Raw genomic sequence first — 16079 nt, forward strand, 5'->3', positions numbered from 1 at the left:
CCTTTTGTAGGAGTGGAGTTTTGAAGGCCTCATGTAAGTCATACAAATAATCCCCTTTGGAAATGACAGGCAAAGAGGGTGAAATGTCTCAAATCCCATAGTCAGCCTGGCAGAATGCTGAATTTGAACACAAAACTCAGGAGATGCAGTCCGGAGCATCTATCAGAGAATGGTCCTTTTGTCTCTTGCAGTCATTTTTTTTTCAAAGATGTTCCTGTTTAAATGTCTTGACCATGTACGGATGACCTGTAAGGAGCAGGCAATAATCAGAAAGCCTCGAGATGCTCAGTTATGCTTTATTTCAAAGCCCTGACCTGTGCAGGATGCCTTCTGAATGTGTCTGACCATTTCCTCTGATTTCTAAGCCCTCTATGGCAGATATTTGTCATGAGTTGGAGCAGAGAGGTCATTGCCAAATGTAATGCCCTTTCAATATCTGCTTGAAAACATCTAAAGCAAATCAGGGAAACAATGTTTACGTAGCATGGTCATGAAATCATTAGCAAGCTGGCTGGCAAATTAGAATTTTTTGAAAAGGGAAAATTTAATTAAGTAATGACATAGTTATAGTGCAGTTTCATGTCCTCCTCCTAGACAAGCGTTCATTATGAGCTTGAGTAAATATTAGATATTTATCACATAAGATGTTAAATATTTAAATGCTCCTGTAACAGATATCTATTCCTACCTGGTAGGCTGCAGCTCAATATTGAATTAGAAGGACAAGTTTCTCTTAAGTTGTTTTCTTGTTTAGGTGCACAAGCATTGAACTGTAAGTAAATGGAAAGCAAGATTTTCTATAGTGATTTTGTGCTTAAGTGCCTACTCCAGGAATTAAGGCTTTTATTTCCAAAGAATGTCATCGCAGCCAGATCAGAAGAGTCTTGTCAGTGGCAACCAGCATCTGCAGCTGGTACTGCAGGGTAAAGGCGTGGAAATTGTTCTGCTGGCTTTCATGAGATGTCTCCCATAGTGGCATTTGTCAAAAGGGCTTTTTTGGTGTTTTTTTTTTTTTTTTTTTTTTTTTTTTTTATAAGCAGGGTGCTCATCAAGCATGTTATGAGCTCTCCTTGGCCAAACCTGCTATGGTCTTTTCCATGAGTATTTGTGCATCCCAGCTGCCACAGTGTTATGTGACAAACTTATGTAATACATGAGTACTTGGGTGTCAGGTGCAGGTTCCACTCTGGAAGCAAATTTTGCTTGGGTAAGCCTTCTAAGGTTCCAGTGTGTTGTTTTTTCCTCTGTTTATGTTTAGCTATTCCTCTCATCATTTTCTAGTCTCTGGGAAAGAAGTTGCAAGTGGTTCTTAGAGTTTAGTCCTGAAGAAATTGGTCCAGGGAAGCTGGAGTCATTGCCTTGCTCCTTGATCAGCAGATCTTCATAGAAAGTTAGATCTAGGTCTGGGGTTTGTGACTCCAAGTATGCTTGAAACAGCAAAATACTATGAAGTTAGAAGGAAATGTATTATTATACTTTGTGTCTGGTTTGTCACCGTGCCACCAGCTGAAAGGGAGTTTGAGGTATGTACCATAAGGAGCAGCTTATGCTGAGCCAGACTGGCAAAGTGGAATCAGTTGTGTTGCATGTGATGTCTTCAGCAAAGGTTTTCTTGTGTTATTGCCTTGTTATCTTTATTGGGGTTTTTTGTTTGTTTGTTTGGTGTTTTTTTTTTTTTTTTTTTTTTTTTTTTTTTTTTTTTTTGTTTGCAGGGTGCTCATCAAGCATGTTATGAGCTCTCCTTGGCCAAACCTGCCATGGTCTTTTCCATGAGTATTTGTGCATCCCAGCTGCCACAGTGTTATGTGACAAACTTATGTAATACATGAGTACTTGGGTGTCAGGTGCAGGTTCCACTCTGGAAGCAAATTTTGCTTGGGTAAGCCTTCTAAGGTTCCAGTGTGTTGTTTTTTCCTCTGTTTATGTTTAGCTATTCCTCTCATCATTTTCTAGTCTCTGGGAAAGAAGTTGCAAGTGGTTCTTAGAGTTTAGTCCTGAAGAAATTGGTCCAGGGAAGCTGGAGTCATTGCCTTGCTCCTTGATCAGCAGATCTTCATAGAAAGTTAGATCTAGGTCTGGGGTTTGTGACTCCAAGTATGCTTGAAACAGCAAAATACTATGAAGTTAGAAGGAAATGTATTATTATACTTTGTGTCTGGTTTGTCACCGTGCCACCAGCTGAAAGGGAGTTTGAGGTATGTACCATAAGGAGCAGCTTATGCTGAGCCAGACTGGCAAAGTGGAATCAGTTGTGTTGCATGTGATGTCTTCAGCAAAGATTTTCTTGTGTTATTGCCTTGTTATCTTTATTGGGGTTTTTTTTTGTTTGTTTGGTGTTTTTTTGGGTTTTTTTTTTGTTTTAATTTCAGAAAAGATACATCAGCTATTTCTAATTTTGAATGCATTAGGAAGCAGTCAAAACAGTGACAGATAGATCAGAAAAACAGATGTATTCCTTTGTCATAATTGCATATGATAACCCTAACCATTGTTATTTTAGAGGAAATGATACTGATTTTAAATTAGTCTTTGGTTTGAGTTCTGTGCAAGAACCACAGCAGAGTTATCTTTGCATCATTTGTCATTCAGTCGTTTAATAGCAACCCAGAAAATGCAAAACTGCAAAAGTATAAATCAAAAACAAATGTTTGCTACTGCCTTTAAAATGTTGTTGACATATTAGACAGACGCTAAATGAACCTTATTGATGTTTCATTCTAATTAAATGCAAGGTAAATGTTCAGTAATTGCACCTTTCATTAAAATGTGAAGTGTGATTTGCAAGCTTCCCAGCACTGCCCTTTAAAAATAGTCAGAAAATATTTTGGCCTGGTGGTATTAAGTCAGTATAGCTTAGCAATGTATTGGTAACTTAATAAGCTGTTGGCATTTGTTTTGGAGAAATTGTCCTTCATAGGCAAAGTTGTCAGACTGCTTGACTATACAATCTTTCTTCATGTGAAATAATATGATAAGGTTCTTGGTATTGAATTGAATGCTTTACCATGACCTGTGCTTGGAATCTTTGTGCATAGACTGAAATTGCTTGACAGCAGTAGGATCATTTGGGGACAAGCAAATTTCATTGCATCCATCTATCTCATTTACATGGTAGATCACCTGCTGCTGCGGTGTTCTTAGGTCAGACCAGCTCCATGTTACAAAATTGAGCTGTCACCTTCATTATTTTTTGTTTTCGAAATTAATAAATGTTGGACTTGGCCATCACTACTGCAGGTGAGTTTATCCCTCCCATGAAAGCCTGACACGTGTTATTCTGTGAAAGAAGATAGGGAAAATTTACATTTTTGCCTGCTTTAAATTAGGATCTGTATTAACGATTTAGGCTATTGTGTTATGAGAGCATCGATTTCATCTTTTGCAATGATTTCTTTTAATGAAATTGTTCAAGGCTCAGTTCACCACAGAGGAGAGGCTGCTCTCTGCATTATTGGAGCCAAGTTTAGGTCACAGATCTTGGCTCTTCTATCATGAGAATTGTTCAATAGAAAACATGGACAGGCCAGAGAACAATTTTCAGCTAATTCCGTGATTGCTTTGAAAGCAGTGGTGAAAAGCACAGGAGTTAATGAGTCTCTCCATTACTCACCCATTCCAACTAACTCAGAAAGCCAAATAAAAAAGCCCTGATTTTCAACTGAAGCTATTTTTTTATAACTGTCACCAAAGTAGACCTGTTTCAGCTAAGAAGGAGACCTCTCTCTAGTAAAAGATCAAATGTTTGAAAGGCTGATTCTGCTTCTTTCTGTTCTCCTGTCTGTCACTGGCCTTGGAAAAGTCACTTCAACTTGATTTCTGTCTTCACATTTGAAAAGATAATATTTTCCTACTTCATTAGGATTGTGACTTTGCAGTGTTTGAGCTGCTTGAGAAAACACAAGTGCAATTAACTATAAAAGTGTCCCTGAGTACAACTAAAGTATAGAGTTTCCTTTATCTTACTGTGTACTTGCTCTATGTCAAAAAATACCAACAAGCCCCTATAAAACCAACCAAAAAAGAACCAGTTGAGATCTTCTCTGTTTCTTTATATAATGTATCTGGCATAGTGTCCTTTAAAAAGAAAGGCAGTCAGAGAAAAATACACAAGTGCAGGAATTATATTGATAAACCAGCATCTCAATTCTTAAGGAAATAATTTTCTTCACATTATGCATATATGGGTATTGAATTGGAAATGTTTTTACATAAAATATAATTATATATGTAACTTATACAAATATAAATAAATTAAATACAATTGGTATTTATAACAACTATAATAATATGTAATCCTGTCTACTTGAGTACTAATATATAGAGAACATTTAGTAGATAGAGTAATAATCGGATTGGTACAATAAAATATTTCATATTCAGGATGCCCTTGAGTGGCTGTTGTCACTTCAAAGGTGTTTTCATAGGTTCCTGCCCTGAAGTATCTTTATTGTGGCAAACTCTGAAAGCCTTTCTTCTAGGGCATCCTTTTTGCATTCCCTAGATAGCACTAGGGAAATAGGAAGCTAATTTCCTTGTTTTCATGTAAACAAGGAAAGCTGCAATTCAGAATGTTTTGTCTAGCACAGAAGAGACAAATTATAGTAATAATACCTATCTCTTATATAGCACATTTCAGACCATTTGGTCTAACTAGGGGTCAGGTGCTATCAGGGAATACCAGTTCCTGGTGTATGATCTGTGGTCTGACTCCTGAATGCTCCCTGGATCCTGGAGTACTGCTACATTGTGTCCAGTGATGAACATGGAGACACCCAAAATTTAGGGCTTTCATAAAGTGGACAAGACAAGAGTAATCCAGGATTACAGGTTTTGAGAAATGTGCTTTCAGCAGGTGCAATGCTTGTTGGAATGCACCTGAGTTGTGATGATACTACAGATGTGGGTAGAATTTAAAAAGTTTCAAGATCCCTTTCTGTATAGCACAGTGAGACTGTTATCCAGACTTACATCTCCAGCCACAGTTCTGTCAGGAAAAGGGGCAGCAGTAGCTGCTTCAGCTCTTCACTTCATAGCTCTGTGGCACAGGAGCTCAGAGGCTCATCCAGTGGTCCTGTCTTCCCTTCTCTGAGTGTTTTTGCAGTAGCTTAGCGCTTCCTTGTGATTTGTCTGTCTCTTGATCTATTCTCATTAAAAAAGTGTCTCTCAAAAAATTCCTCTGGGAAATACACCAAAAGGTTGGGAAAGCCCCCAAAAGAAGTGTACTTCACTTTCAGGAATGTGCAACTTTACAGTTGAGTAGGAATCACCAGGGGGAAAAATGCCAGGGAGGAGGGATAGAGCTCCTGGACTAGATTTTGTTCTGCAACTGCAGCATCACTGATGTGAATGTGATTTCGAGTCTGTCTGGTCTTTGTAAGTGATGTATGACTTCTGCTGAAGCTGCTCTGCATTTTTTCTCCCGATGCTACCAGGCTCTGACATGCAGAGAGGTCAGCTCTGCAAGGAGAATCTGACATGATGAGATGCAATTCTTGAAAATCCTTTCTAGTGATAGTAAGTAAAGAAAAAAAAAACCCTTTAGTCAGGGTCAAGATAAAACACTAGGACAATAGTATACGGGGGTTCACGACTACTAAGTGCCTCTTAGAAATAACTTAAACTCGGCATTGCAGAGAAAAAAAGCTTTTCTGATCTGGATCACCATTGAGCTCTCTACCTTAAACTTGGTTTATTGAAATAGGGCAAAAAAGACCACCTAAACTTTGTAGATGATCATACAGTGCTTGGTTATGTAGTCTGGCTTTTGAGTCAGCCTAAAATGTTAGTGAATGAGCCAGGCAAATATAAAGTATTTTGCAGAATTTTCAGGCAAGTCTTCAGTTCTTGATGCTTAAAGAGTATAAGCATAACTATATGCATATACTTGTTTTTATCAGACCTGCTGAACTGTAAGAAGTGTTTTACTGCTCTTCAGTTTTTGAAGGAAGTTAGTCTAGGTTAATTGTAGTTTTCCTTATAACAAAGCAGGTCAATCAACAGTACACATACATGAAAATATTCTCAAGATAACAGTGGGCATAGAACAGAGATAACAGTAAAAGCCTCTGAGTGTCTGCTTAGGAATTTCTGTATTAAATACACAAGGAACAGTTTGATTGAGATTGCTGAAAATTAAGATAGATACCACCACAGGATTCATACTTACCTTCCTTGTTGGTAATTTAATAGTAGTAACAAGACTTGCTCGTAACCATTGATACCATAAATAAATTGAATAACCTAGATTATGTACTGCAGAGATTGCTGCATTTACATATGTGTATGTGTACATATATATATACACATATATAATTTTTAATTTGTGACTTGCATGGCATGAATCCAAAAGTTTCATAATGCTCTATTATCTGAGGAAAAAAAAAATCATTAAGGACAAATTCTTTGGAAATTGGGAGGTGAGGGGAGTCCCAAACAGTGGAGATAAAGGAGCAAGCAAAGTGTACTTGATAATTGGGAAGTAATCTGTCTCAGTAAAAGTTTGCACTATGGAAATAGAGTTGCCTTGTTAAAAGTCAGTAACTGTGACTCATTCAATTCAACTCTTACCTGGACACAGAGCTGTGGGTATGATGGGGAGCATGAAGTGCAGGAGTCTATAGTGTGAGCTGCACATGTGCAGGCTCAGGACAGGACAAGCATGGCTGGGCAGAAACCAATTTCAGAAACTTTTTTTTTTTTTGGATGAACGGAATTGTTTTTTAGGATCTGATTTCTCAGGTCCAATTTTTAGCTACTTCCAGGTGGTAGTGTGAGGCTGCTTGGGTTTTGCACATGTTGGTTTTGTTTCTGTTTGTTTTGTTTTGTTTGGTTTTTTTTTTTTTTAAAGTTTACATAAAGATTGTGGCATGCAGAGAGAATTGGAGAAAGGTTTTTGAGATGAAAATTCATTACTAGTAAAATTTGCTCTATGTTAATTTCTTTGCTTGGAAATAACGAATTTTTGAATTAGTCCTCTCTATCTGGTGCTGCTAGAGCTGGAAGGAAAACACCTTCATTTAAATATGTAGATCTTTGTTGTCAAAAATTGCCTTGCTGAGACCCAAATTTTAACTAGAATGGGTTTTTTTCCCCCTATTATTACAGCCTTGTAAAATAGCCAAATATTTCAGGGTTTTTTCAGTGGGCAAATATTTAATTTTTCCTAAGACATGAAGAGGTAATATATGGGGGAATGAAATTATATTAACATGACTTACATCATCATCAAAGACAAATTTTTTTTGTTCAAATCCTAATTTATTTAAACTACCTTGCACTGAACAAACTGTTCATTGATACATACATTTTGTTCTCTTTTTCAATCTCTTATTTATTGGCTTTCCTTTGCTAGCCTGTATTCTGCTCTCAGCAGCCCTGCTTGCTTATTGTACTTTTTGATGCTCTTCCACCAGCTCGAAAAATCATATAGTTCATCCAAAACAGTAATTAGGAAAGAAAAGTCTGTGATCAGCATTACTTGAACATGAAATGGAAAAATTAGAAACAGCATGAAACTCTTCTGATTCATCATAGCAGGTAGCTTTTTTCCCCCTGTTGTTGAGAGGGGAGAGGTGCCCAGCCTGGCTGACTCCATCATTTGCATGTGAAGGACATTTCAAAGCAGAAAGCAATCCTGGCAATTACTGTAGGGGAAAAAGAGGAGGAAATGGAAGCCAGTGAAACCTTGATACGCCAAAATTGAAATAGAAGAGGTATGTAAGCTGTTGCTGTAATTCATCTTCCATAAAAGAGAGTTGCAATGGAAATTCATGGCAGGAAAAGTGGTTTGATGACATAAAAAGCAAGAGTTGTTTTCTTTGAGGGGGATCATCAGTTGAGTAAAATAGATTTACTCAGAGCTGCCTGATTTAAACCAGGACAGGACCTGTCCTTTGAGCTTGTGTCTCTGATATTAAGGGAAAAATTATTTTCCATCACTGAAAGAAACCCCAAAAGAGAAGTCTAACTACATTATGGGAAAAGTTAAAAGACTTCAATATTTTGCTGGCAAATATTTTAGCAATGTTTGTAAACTATATTTAGATTCTTGAGTCATATTTCTTAAATAATTGCTAGGCACAATTTCAGTCTACAATAATTTAGTAAGGATATGATGAAATTGGAGTAGGGATGAATTCTGTACACATCAAGTTGCCAAAATAGTGCGTAGACCATTTTACGGTTTGCATTTAAATGAAAGTTTACCTCAGAACCTTGCCATAAAGCACAACATACCATCTTTCATAAAACATTTGTTTGATAATAAGCTTTTAAGAATACATCTTATAAATCTGTTGGATTACACCAGTAATGTTTATGTAGAAAATATGTTCCAATACAGCTCAGACTTTTAGAAGATAGAATTTGTCTGTGTGTTATGCTTTGCCTGGGTAATGTTTTGACTTCATTACTAGCTGGCTGATGATACTGGTGTTCTCAAACTGCTAAATAGATTCAGTGCATTATAAAATGCCTTCCTGTGGGATATTTAAAAAACTTAGATCCAGCCTTGATAATTGTTTCCATTGTTTGCTCTATGAATGAAAATAGTTATTGCAAATGTGTGTAGAAGTTGTAGAAATCCCTAGAATTTGACCTTATGTATAATTGTTTCCCCCTTTTAGTTGCCCGATGCCATTCAGGCACTGTCTTATTTTACATATCAGCATTGTCAAGCATCAGACATAGCTGGTTATGTAAGTAATCAGAAATTTGGTGACAAATATGAGCTGCCTCTTGATTTACAAACGCCAAATTCTCAATATTTTCACAAGAGAGCTGCTTTCTTAGTGTCAGGCTGTCCTTTCCTGTGTGTGTTATTTTCAATTCTGAAGCAGCTGTGATACACACAGAGCAACACAATGTACAAGGGCAGCTGGAAGCTGGTTTTGAAGCTCAAGGTGGGGCTTCTTGTGACTGCAAATGCCATGCTTGGTATGGAAGGCTTTTCCAGTGCCTTGAGAACCTCTGAGCTCACCTGTTCCTTGGCAGCACAGGCAGGGCACACCAGCACCGTGCTCTGTCAGGAGTGCTGTCACAGGGTTCCAGTTGTTACTGATAGCCAAACAGCAGGAATTACATTGAGGAATGCTTTATTGTGTACTGGGGCTAGGATTTTAGTCAAGACCTTTGGGAAGCAATACTTTTATAACACAGCTTTCTTATCATCCAGCATAGAGCCTAAGGAATAGCGGTCTAGCCCAAATTTATGTCCTCCTGTAAGATGGATACATATTTTTCATTTCCATATAGCTAGTTTGTGATGGTTCTACTCAGTTCTTTTTTTCCTGGCACCTGCCATGCAGCCCCAGTTCCGTGGCGTACCAGTTCTGCATTCACCTCTTCCACTGCCCATGCAGTTTTTGTAAACTTTGCTCTTATTAGTGCCCATCCCCCTCTCCATATTCAAAAGTGTCAGCCTTTTTTAGCCCCTCAATGTAAGGGGAAGGCTGCTGGGCCAAAGTTTAGGCAAAAAAAACTGGTTTAAGGCTGCTTTGTTTAAAAATGGCTGTGTAAAATTAGGCATCCCAAGCTCTGGTCCTAAGGGACTCAAATAAGTGGCCTGTTTTTCAAACTGCTAACACCCCATTAGTTCCCGTGCAATGATTAGAAACTGCTGAATCTTCAGCAATTTTGAAAATTAGGCCAAGGATTTAGTTGCCCGAGGGTGGTATTTTCAAAAGAGTGTGGGTTAGGCCAACACAAAGTGCTTATAAGCACCTTGCTTCAGTGGCAGCTTTAAGCGTGTGATTTTACAAAAGCTAATACTTTTCTTAAAAGGATAGTTATCCCGCCTCCGAGAGGGGCAGATGGGATTTATGGAAGCTGTAGCCAGGAAAGAAAATGCGAGGTATGCATACTTTCAGGTGCTGTGCTGTTAGAAATGTTAGCTTTTGAGAAATATTCTGAGAAGACGTGGAGAGTGGCCAGTCTGTGAGTTTAATAACGTGGTTTTGATCTGTAAATGCTACTGTGCCATGGTTAAAAGGTAACTATATTTTTCTTGTCCAGTAATCACTACTGGTTTAACTGCACTGTATTTCCTTTCAGAGCTGTGTGGTTATAGCAGAAATGAGCTATTGACTGGAATCTTATCATTTATCTAGACTTCTTTTGGTTATTTGAAATGTGCCTGAGAGGTAATAGGTGGCAATTTGCATTCTTTTGTTCTGTGAATTTTACCTGACAGTCCTGTCTACAGGCTCTTTTGTAAGGTTTAAAGGAACACCAGGGAGGGGAGGAAAAAAGCTAAGCAAAATCCCGACCTTGCCAGTACATATTTTTGTTGCATTAAAATTCTGCCAATTTAGGAAGGTTTCACTGAAGCAAATGCAGGAACAGGAAGGATCACAGCAAAAAGGAAAGGATTATTATCTTCCTTCTCTGCCACACTTCCATTTAAACCGATTTTCCCCCTGTTACTTTTATGAGAATTCGAATGAAGGACAAAAATTCCTGTGTTCCTGAGACAAGACTTCCAGGAGGTTGGGTTTTATTCTATGTGCATATCAAAATTCAGAGTGTGTTCTTTAAATTATTTAAAGTGATTGTCTATATGAAGGCCTGCCTATAATGGAATACCCTAACATGTAGTTTAGCAATTTAAAAGAGTATTGGGTAAAAAACGTATGGCAACAGGATCTCATTAACAAAACATATTTGATTTGAAGCCCTGATGCAGCTGTTGACAGCATAATTAAAATGATTAATTTGGAGTAGAAGAAGTACTTTGAACTAATTTGAAAAAATGGTTATGATCTTGACCATACATCTGACCAGTGTTAGGCAGGTACATAGAAATGCTTAAAGGGGAAAAAAAATCTTGAAGTGTTTTAGCTGAAGGAGAGAAGGCTTTGTCTCAGATCCCTGTTTTTGCACACATCAGATATTTCCTAACAAAGAAATGGAAGTAAAAAAGTGAAACAAAACCTGACCTAAACATGTAAAGTAACATGTAATTTCTTTCCTAAATATCTTGGGATTTCTGCATGTGCTACTTTGTCACGGAGAATCATATTTAACATCTTGATTAGGAGTATAAATATTCCTATTGACTAATTCCATATATTTTCTCATCTGAAATACAATTGACTACATATTGTTTGCATATATGTATATATATAATTTTACTTTTTTGTATCTATATTCTTATGTATACATACATACGTACTTAAAAAAAATACATAGTTTCTTTTTCTCTGTCTTGATCATGGTGGGAATTTCAGTTAATGCCTGGGGCAAAGTGCCCTGCAAGGATGTTTGGAATTCCTTTGCTCTCCATCAAGGAGATCTTTGGAATCTGTAAGAGGGTTAGAAAATACATGGTTGTTCTACAACAATTGGCTTAACTTCAGCAGGTTTCTTTTGTTTCCTTGATATAATAAATAAATATGTTTGATATGCTTCAGTTATACCCTAAAAGAAGAGCTGGGCTGTGTTTTCTAGTTTTTTAAACAGGCTGAATTAGAATGTCCCCTTCTTAATGTCAGCTATGTCACATGCTGTATTTTCATGGATGTTGTAATATATGTGCATTTAAACTTATATGTGTAAGTTTTCCTTTTGATTGGACATCTTATATCTCAGCATTTAATTACTCAAATCTTTAACATGGGTAATATGAATTGCTCCCTCAAACTGGGGTTTGGAGTTTATGTGATATTAACTTGTTCAGGCATCTCTTTTCATACTGCTTGACTCATTTGTGTAGATGGGGCTACAGGGCTGTGAGGTGCAGAGAGAACATGAAAACTGGGTAGAAGTTTTAGCTAGAGAAAGTATTCAATTCCATAGTGTCTTAGTGTTTGTTTATTAAAAGTGCATGCATGTTAAAGGTAGTTGTTTTATGTTAGAATAACAGTTTTGTCTGAAATGTGGAGCTTAAGGGCTACTTTATATCTCTCCTCTGGGCTTCTAGATTGATAATTGCTTTTCCTTACTTCTTATTATAGCAAAGATTAAACATTTTTATTGTAGGGAAACCAAATGGTTTGCTTTGTAAACACAAAGACACACACACGCACTCTTCCTGCAAAAGTATTTTTGTTACTGGTGCTCACCCCATCTGCCTGGGCGTCAAGGCAGGTCTGCATCAAATATGTGACATTCCTTTTCATTGCAAGTGAGTGTGCAATGCTGTGTGCATGCTCCCACTCTTCCTAATTCTTCTGCCTGAAATTGAGGCCTGATTTACCACACATACAAGCAGTTCTCTCTGCTAAAGATTCTGCATCCTAAATCTACACTGTGATGCTGCTTCATCGATGGTAACACACGTTTTCTGAAAGGCTGAGTGCCTGCTTAAGACATGTAAGGTTTTTTTTCTTTACAGGTTTAATACCTCCTCCCACTTCCAAAACCCAAACCCCAACCAAAATTTAAAAAAATCAAGAAACAACCAACAACCCCAAACCACCCAGATTTCTTGAATAAATGGTCTGCTCTTTTTTTAATCTTGGACTGACCTTTGGAGTTAAGTCGCTCTGTGGTGTATAAATAAGTGGTGACCAATTACTCTTGGGAAGAAGGAAGTTTGATGAATCACAGGAAATAGTAAATTATGTGGATTCCACATGATTCCCAAGGTTGAAACAACTTTTTTTTTTTTTCTTCCCCCCTTGCAGGGGCCTTAAAATGTCACTGATTTGATGGGATGGTAGGCTCGGGTTACTTCTGGAGGGCACTGTGGGGGGAGCGAGGAACGGAAAGCAGAAGATTTCACAGTTGTTATCACACCGAGTAGGTTACATTTGCTCTCCTTTGTTTCCTCTCTGGAGGGTGGAGGGAAATAATTGCGGTGTGCTAAAGCTGTTCAAAAGCATACCAGCTATTTGAGGACAGCAAGTGATGAAAGTGGGGCTTTTAAAGGGGGGGAGAAAAAAAAAGCGTGTGAGGCATGGCTATGGTGCCAATAACCTATTAAGTATTACTCTTACATGGTCTCCCATGATTTAAAGTTTCAACATACCCATGAAGCGGTAGTAATATAAATAGTTAGGGTGGGGAAGGCTGCAAGTACTAATAGCAAATAGACTCCAGGATGTGAGAGTAAATGGGGAAACAGAGCCTTTCCTGGTCTACTCTGTCTCTGTCTCCTCGCTGCTATTCTCTTGGCTTCCTTGTCAATTAAAATAATTGGTGCTGAAGATATTTCCCTAAAGGAGATCTCATACTAAGGCTTTTCAGGCCAAATCATTTGCAAGACTTTTAATCTAGTCAGGATATATTAACAGTATGCAAGGATTTTTATGCGTGAAGGGAATGCTTTGAAATTGTTACATTGTTCATGATCCCATATAGCTAGACAAAACACTCCCTACTTACTGTCTCCAGAAAATGAAAGTTAATTTATACATTGTAGCAACATACTATGTTGTGGAGCCACATTAATATAATGTAGTTTAAGTCACAAGAATTTTTACTATTTGATTTAGTCCTTTTCATAACGAAAGTAACTTTTCAATGCGAAAGGAATTTTTTTTCCTTCCAATTTCTTTCCCATCTTGCCAATTTTTTTCAGTTTGCTGTCTTCACATTTACATGAGGATGTCTGAGACCTGTGTTTTACTCGAATGCCTAAAATCTGCATTGTGCCACTAAATGTTTTAATTCTCTCTACAATCTCTTTCATTTACACCACAATAGAATTTATTTGTAGTGTGCGTTAATAAAATGTATTGAAAAGAGCATGAAAGAATGGTACTGAAAAGTGGTGTATCTATCTGGAATTTAGCATAACTTTGGGAGAATTAATTAAAAATTAAACAACCAAAACTCTAACCTTTAAATTACAAGCAGGTGATTGTTTTTAGATGAGCTTTTGTGAAGTCTGATTTGGTCACAGAACTTCATTGTTTGTGTATCCTCAAAGGTATAAATCTGTATTTTCTAATAAGAGAATTAGCTTGCAAATAAATGACTGTGCTTGCCAGAGATAAACACTGCTCTGAAAACCTCCTGTGCCTAGGAGAGTGCCTTGCTGTCATCAGAAACCTGTAGGATGAACACTATTTCTTTGTTTTAAGTCCTTCTTGCTGTTAGTGTGTATTTCTTAGTCCCAAGGATGTGTGTGATGCTTTGTAAAGCAGCGAGATGGAGTCCCTATTCCATGGAGCATAGGGTGGCTGTGCTCACGCAAAGCTGTCACGCGTTTGCTCTCAGGTTTACCCATGTGTAGAGCCCCAGAAAAGCCTTTTAGCATCGACCACGTGGTTGGAACCTGGGTAAGTGGTCTGTAGTCACTGCATGAGTGGTGTTGTGAGAGTACTGCAGCTTTCCACAAGGTAGGTGCTGGGAATAAGTGTGGTACTTAAAGTAGCCTTAAAGCTGTTCTCAGTTCAGGCATCTTTGGTGCATCTTCTGTAGGTCAGCTGCAAGGCTTTCATGCTGCCACAGCTCTGGGATGTGGCAGAAAGGAGCTGATGTGGAGATTGGGATCTTGGCCTAAAATGTGAAAAACATCACAGCTGTAATTTGATCTCACAGCACCTTGATTTCAGTGTGTTTGGATGTGGCTCTTGGGGGAAGACTGCAATTTCCATCTGGATGACTTCCCAAGAGCACTGAAGTGTTGACCTGACAAAACAGTACTTTTATTTTTAGATGTGGTACTTAGGTTCCTCCGGGTTGGGGCACTGTCCTGGGCACTCACCCATTGCAAGTTACCTTCCAGAAACTTGAGCAGTTGAATTCCAAGAAGTAAGAGAGATGTAGGATTGCCATAATTACCCACTGGCTTTTCAGCATCTCATTTGTACTTGAGTGCTACCACTTTTTGCGGACATCCATCTCAAGGCATATAGGAAGTGACCCAAAAGAGAGCAGGAGGACCAGAGTAAGGTGGGAGATCCATTACATGTGGATTTGGATGTATAAAGGGCTTTCAAGTCTGACAATTAATTGGAAAGTTGGCTGAAACGTTGATTTGCATCGAACCAAATAAACCTAGAATTTTCCATCTTAGTTCATGGTACTTTGTCCTTTAAGGTAAGAGTGTTTAGATCAAAACAGCTTATCTTTTTCTGCTTGGAACATCCTGTGTGTTGCTCACTTCTGGGTTTGTTTGGTGTTTTAATATTTAAACAATGTCAGCTTCCAGTGATTTAATGAAAAAAATGTGGAGAAAAACCTTATTATTTTTATAGATCAAATTTCTCAGTTAATATAGGAGCTGAAACCTGCCTTTCACTACAACTATTATCTGAGTTTTAACCATGGATAGGTTCTGTTCGTATTTCAAAAAACAAAATAAAATTTGCAATGTATTTAGTATTGATTTCTTCCCTTTCCCCTGATCTAGCTGAAAGTGTTATGTGCTTATTTTTATTTGGACTTGCAGGTACCTGATTAGCTTTCTACAAACTGTGGCTCAGTCCAAGGTCAGTTCAGTTTTCAGGCTTGCTGGGTCTCTCATTGAACATTTAAACTAATTTTCACTGTGACTGATCACTTGGAGAGATTTGCAGGCTAAGCTGGGCAGGAAGTTACAGAATACAACTTCTTCCAGACTTATTCACCACTCATGTACCTATCAACTTCAACAAGACTCTAGGTAAATATTTCTGAGGTGTATGGTGAGTTTTCAGCTGAGAGAGAGGAAGAGTATCCAGTGCAGTCACTAATGCATGTTTTTGGGGTAGTCCCATGCAAAGAACATGATTACAGTGCACCTTCCAGCTGCTTTCTAAGTTTCTGGGTTTCCCATACCCAAAACAACATTCCCCTTCTCTTAGATTGATTTAGTTTTGTAGAATTAAATATAAATTCATTCAAGAAGGGCTGGCTCTCTAGCTGCATAGATCAGTCACTTACTATGGCACACACATCAGAACAACTTCTTTTGAATCCTTCCATCTGTTTGAGGTGGTTGAAAAAGAGCTTTATTACAGGGTGGAATGTCTAGTTGGTGACTGAGAGGGAAAGGATCTGGTGGAGGAAAGGCATGAATTATATTTTCATACTAAAATCCCCCAAAGTACAGTTGTGTACTAGCAATGCCTTTTTTCTTTAGATGTGAATAGAAGAAATATCTGGTGAGGGAAGAGAGAAGAGCTGGAGACAGAGAGGCTGAGACCTGAGCA

The 16079-nt window shown here is 38.0% G+C and overlaps 1 protein-coding gene across 5 annotated transcripts in view; it reads left to right on the forward strand.

The window, feature by feature from the left end:
• The window catches only part of RBMS3 (RNA binding motif single stranded interacting protein 3), a 443527-nt gene that overhangs the window by 37760 nt on the left and 389688 nt on the right, over positions 1-16079 (forward strand). The window contains exon 1 of one of the 5 annotated variants that reach the window (XM_041407737.1): positions 12631-12738. The exons of the other annotated variants lie outside the window; for them this stretch is intronic. The gene's annotated coding sequence lies outside the window, so the exon portion shown is untranslated. Of the gene's footprint in view, positions 1-12630; positions 12739-16079 lie in introns of those variants that run through there. 5 annotated transcript variants of the gene reach the window in all.

This window comes from Onychostruthus taczanowskii, unplaced genomic scaffold (genome assembly GCF_017590055.1).
Source record: "Onychostruthus taczanowskii isolate IOZ18803 unplaced genomic scaffold, ASM1759005v1 scaffold28, whole genome shotgun sequence".
Lineage (NCBI taxonomy): Eukaryota > Metazoa > Chordata > Aves > Passeriformes > Passeridae > Onychostruthus > Onychostruthus taczanowskii.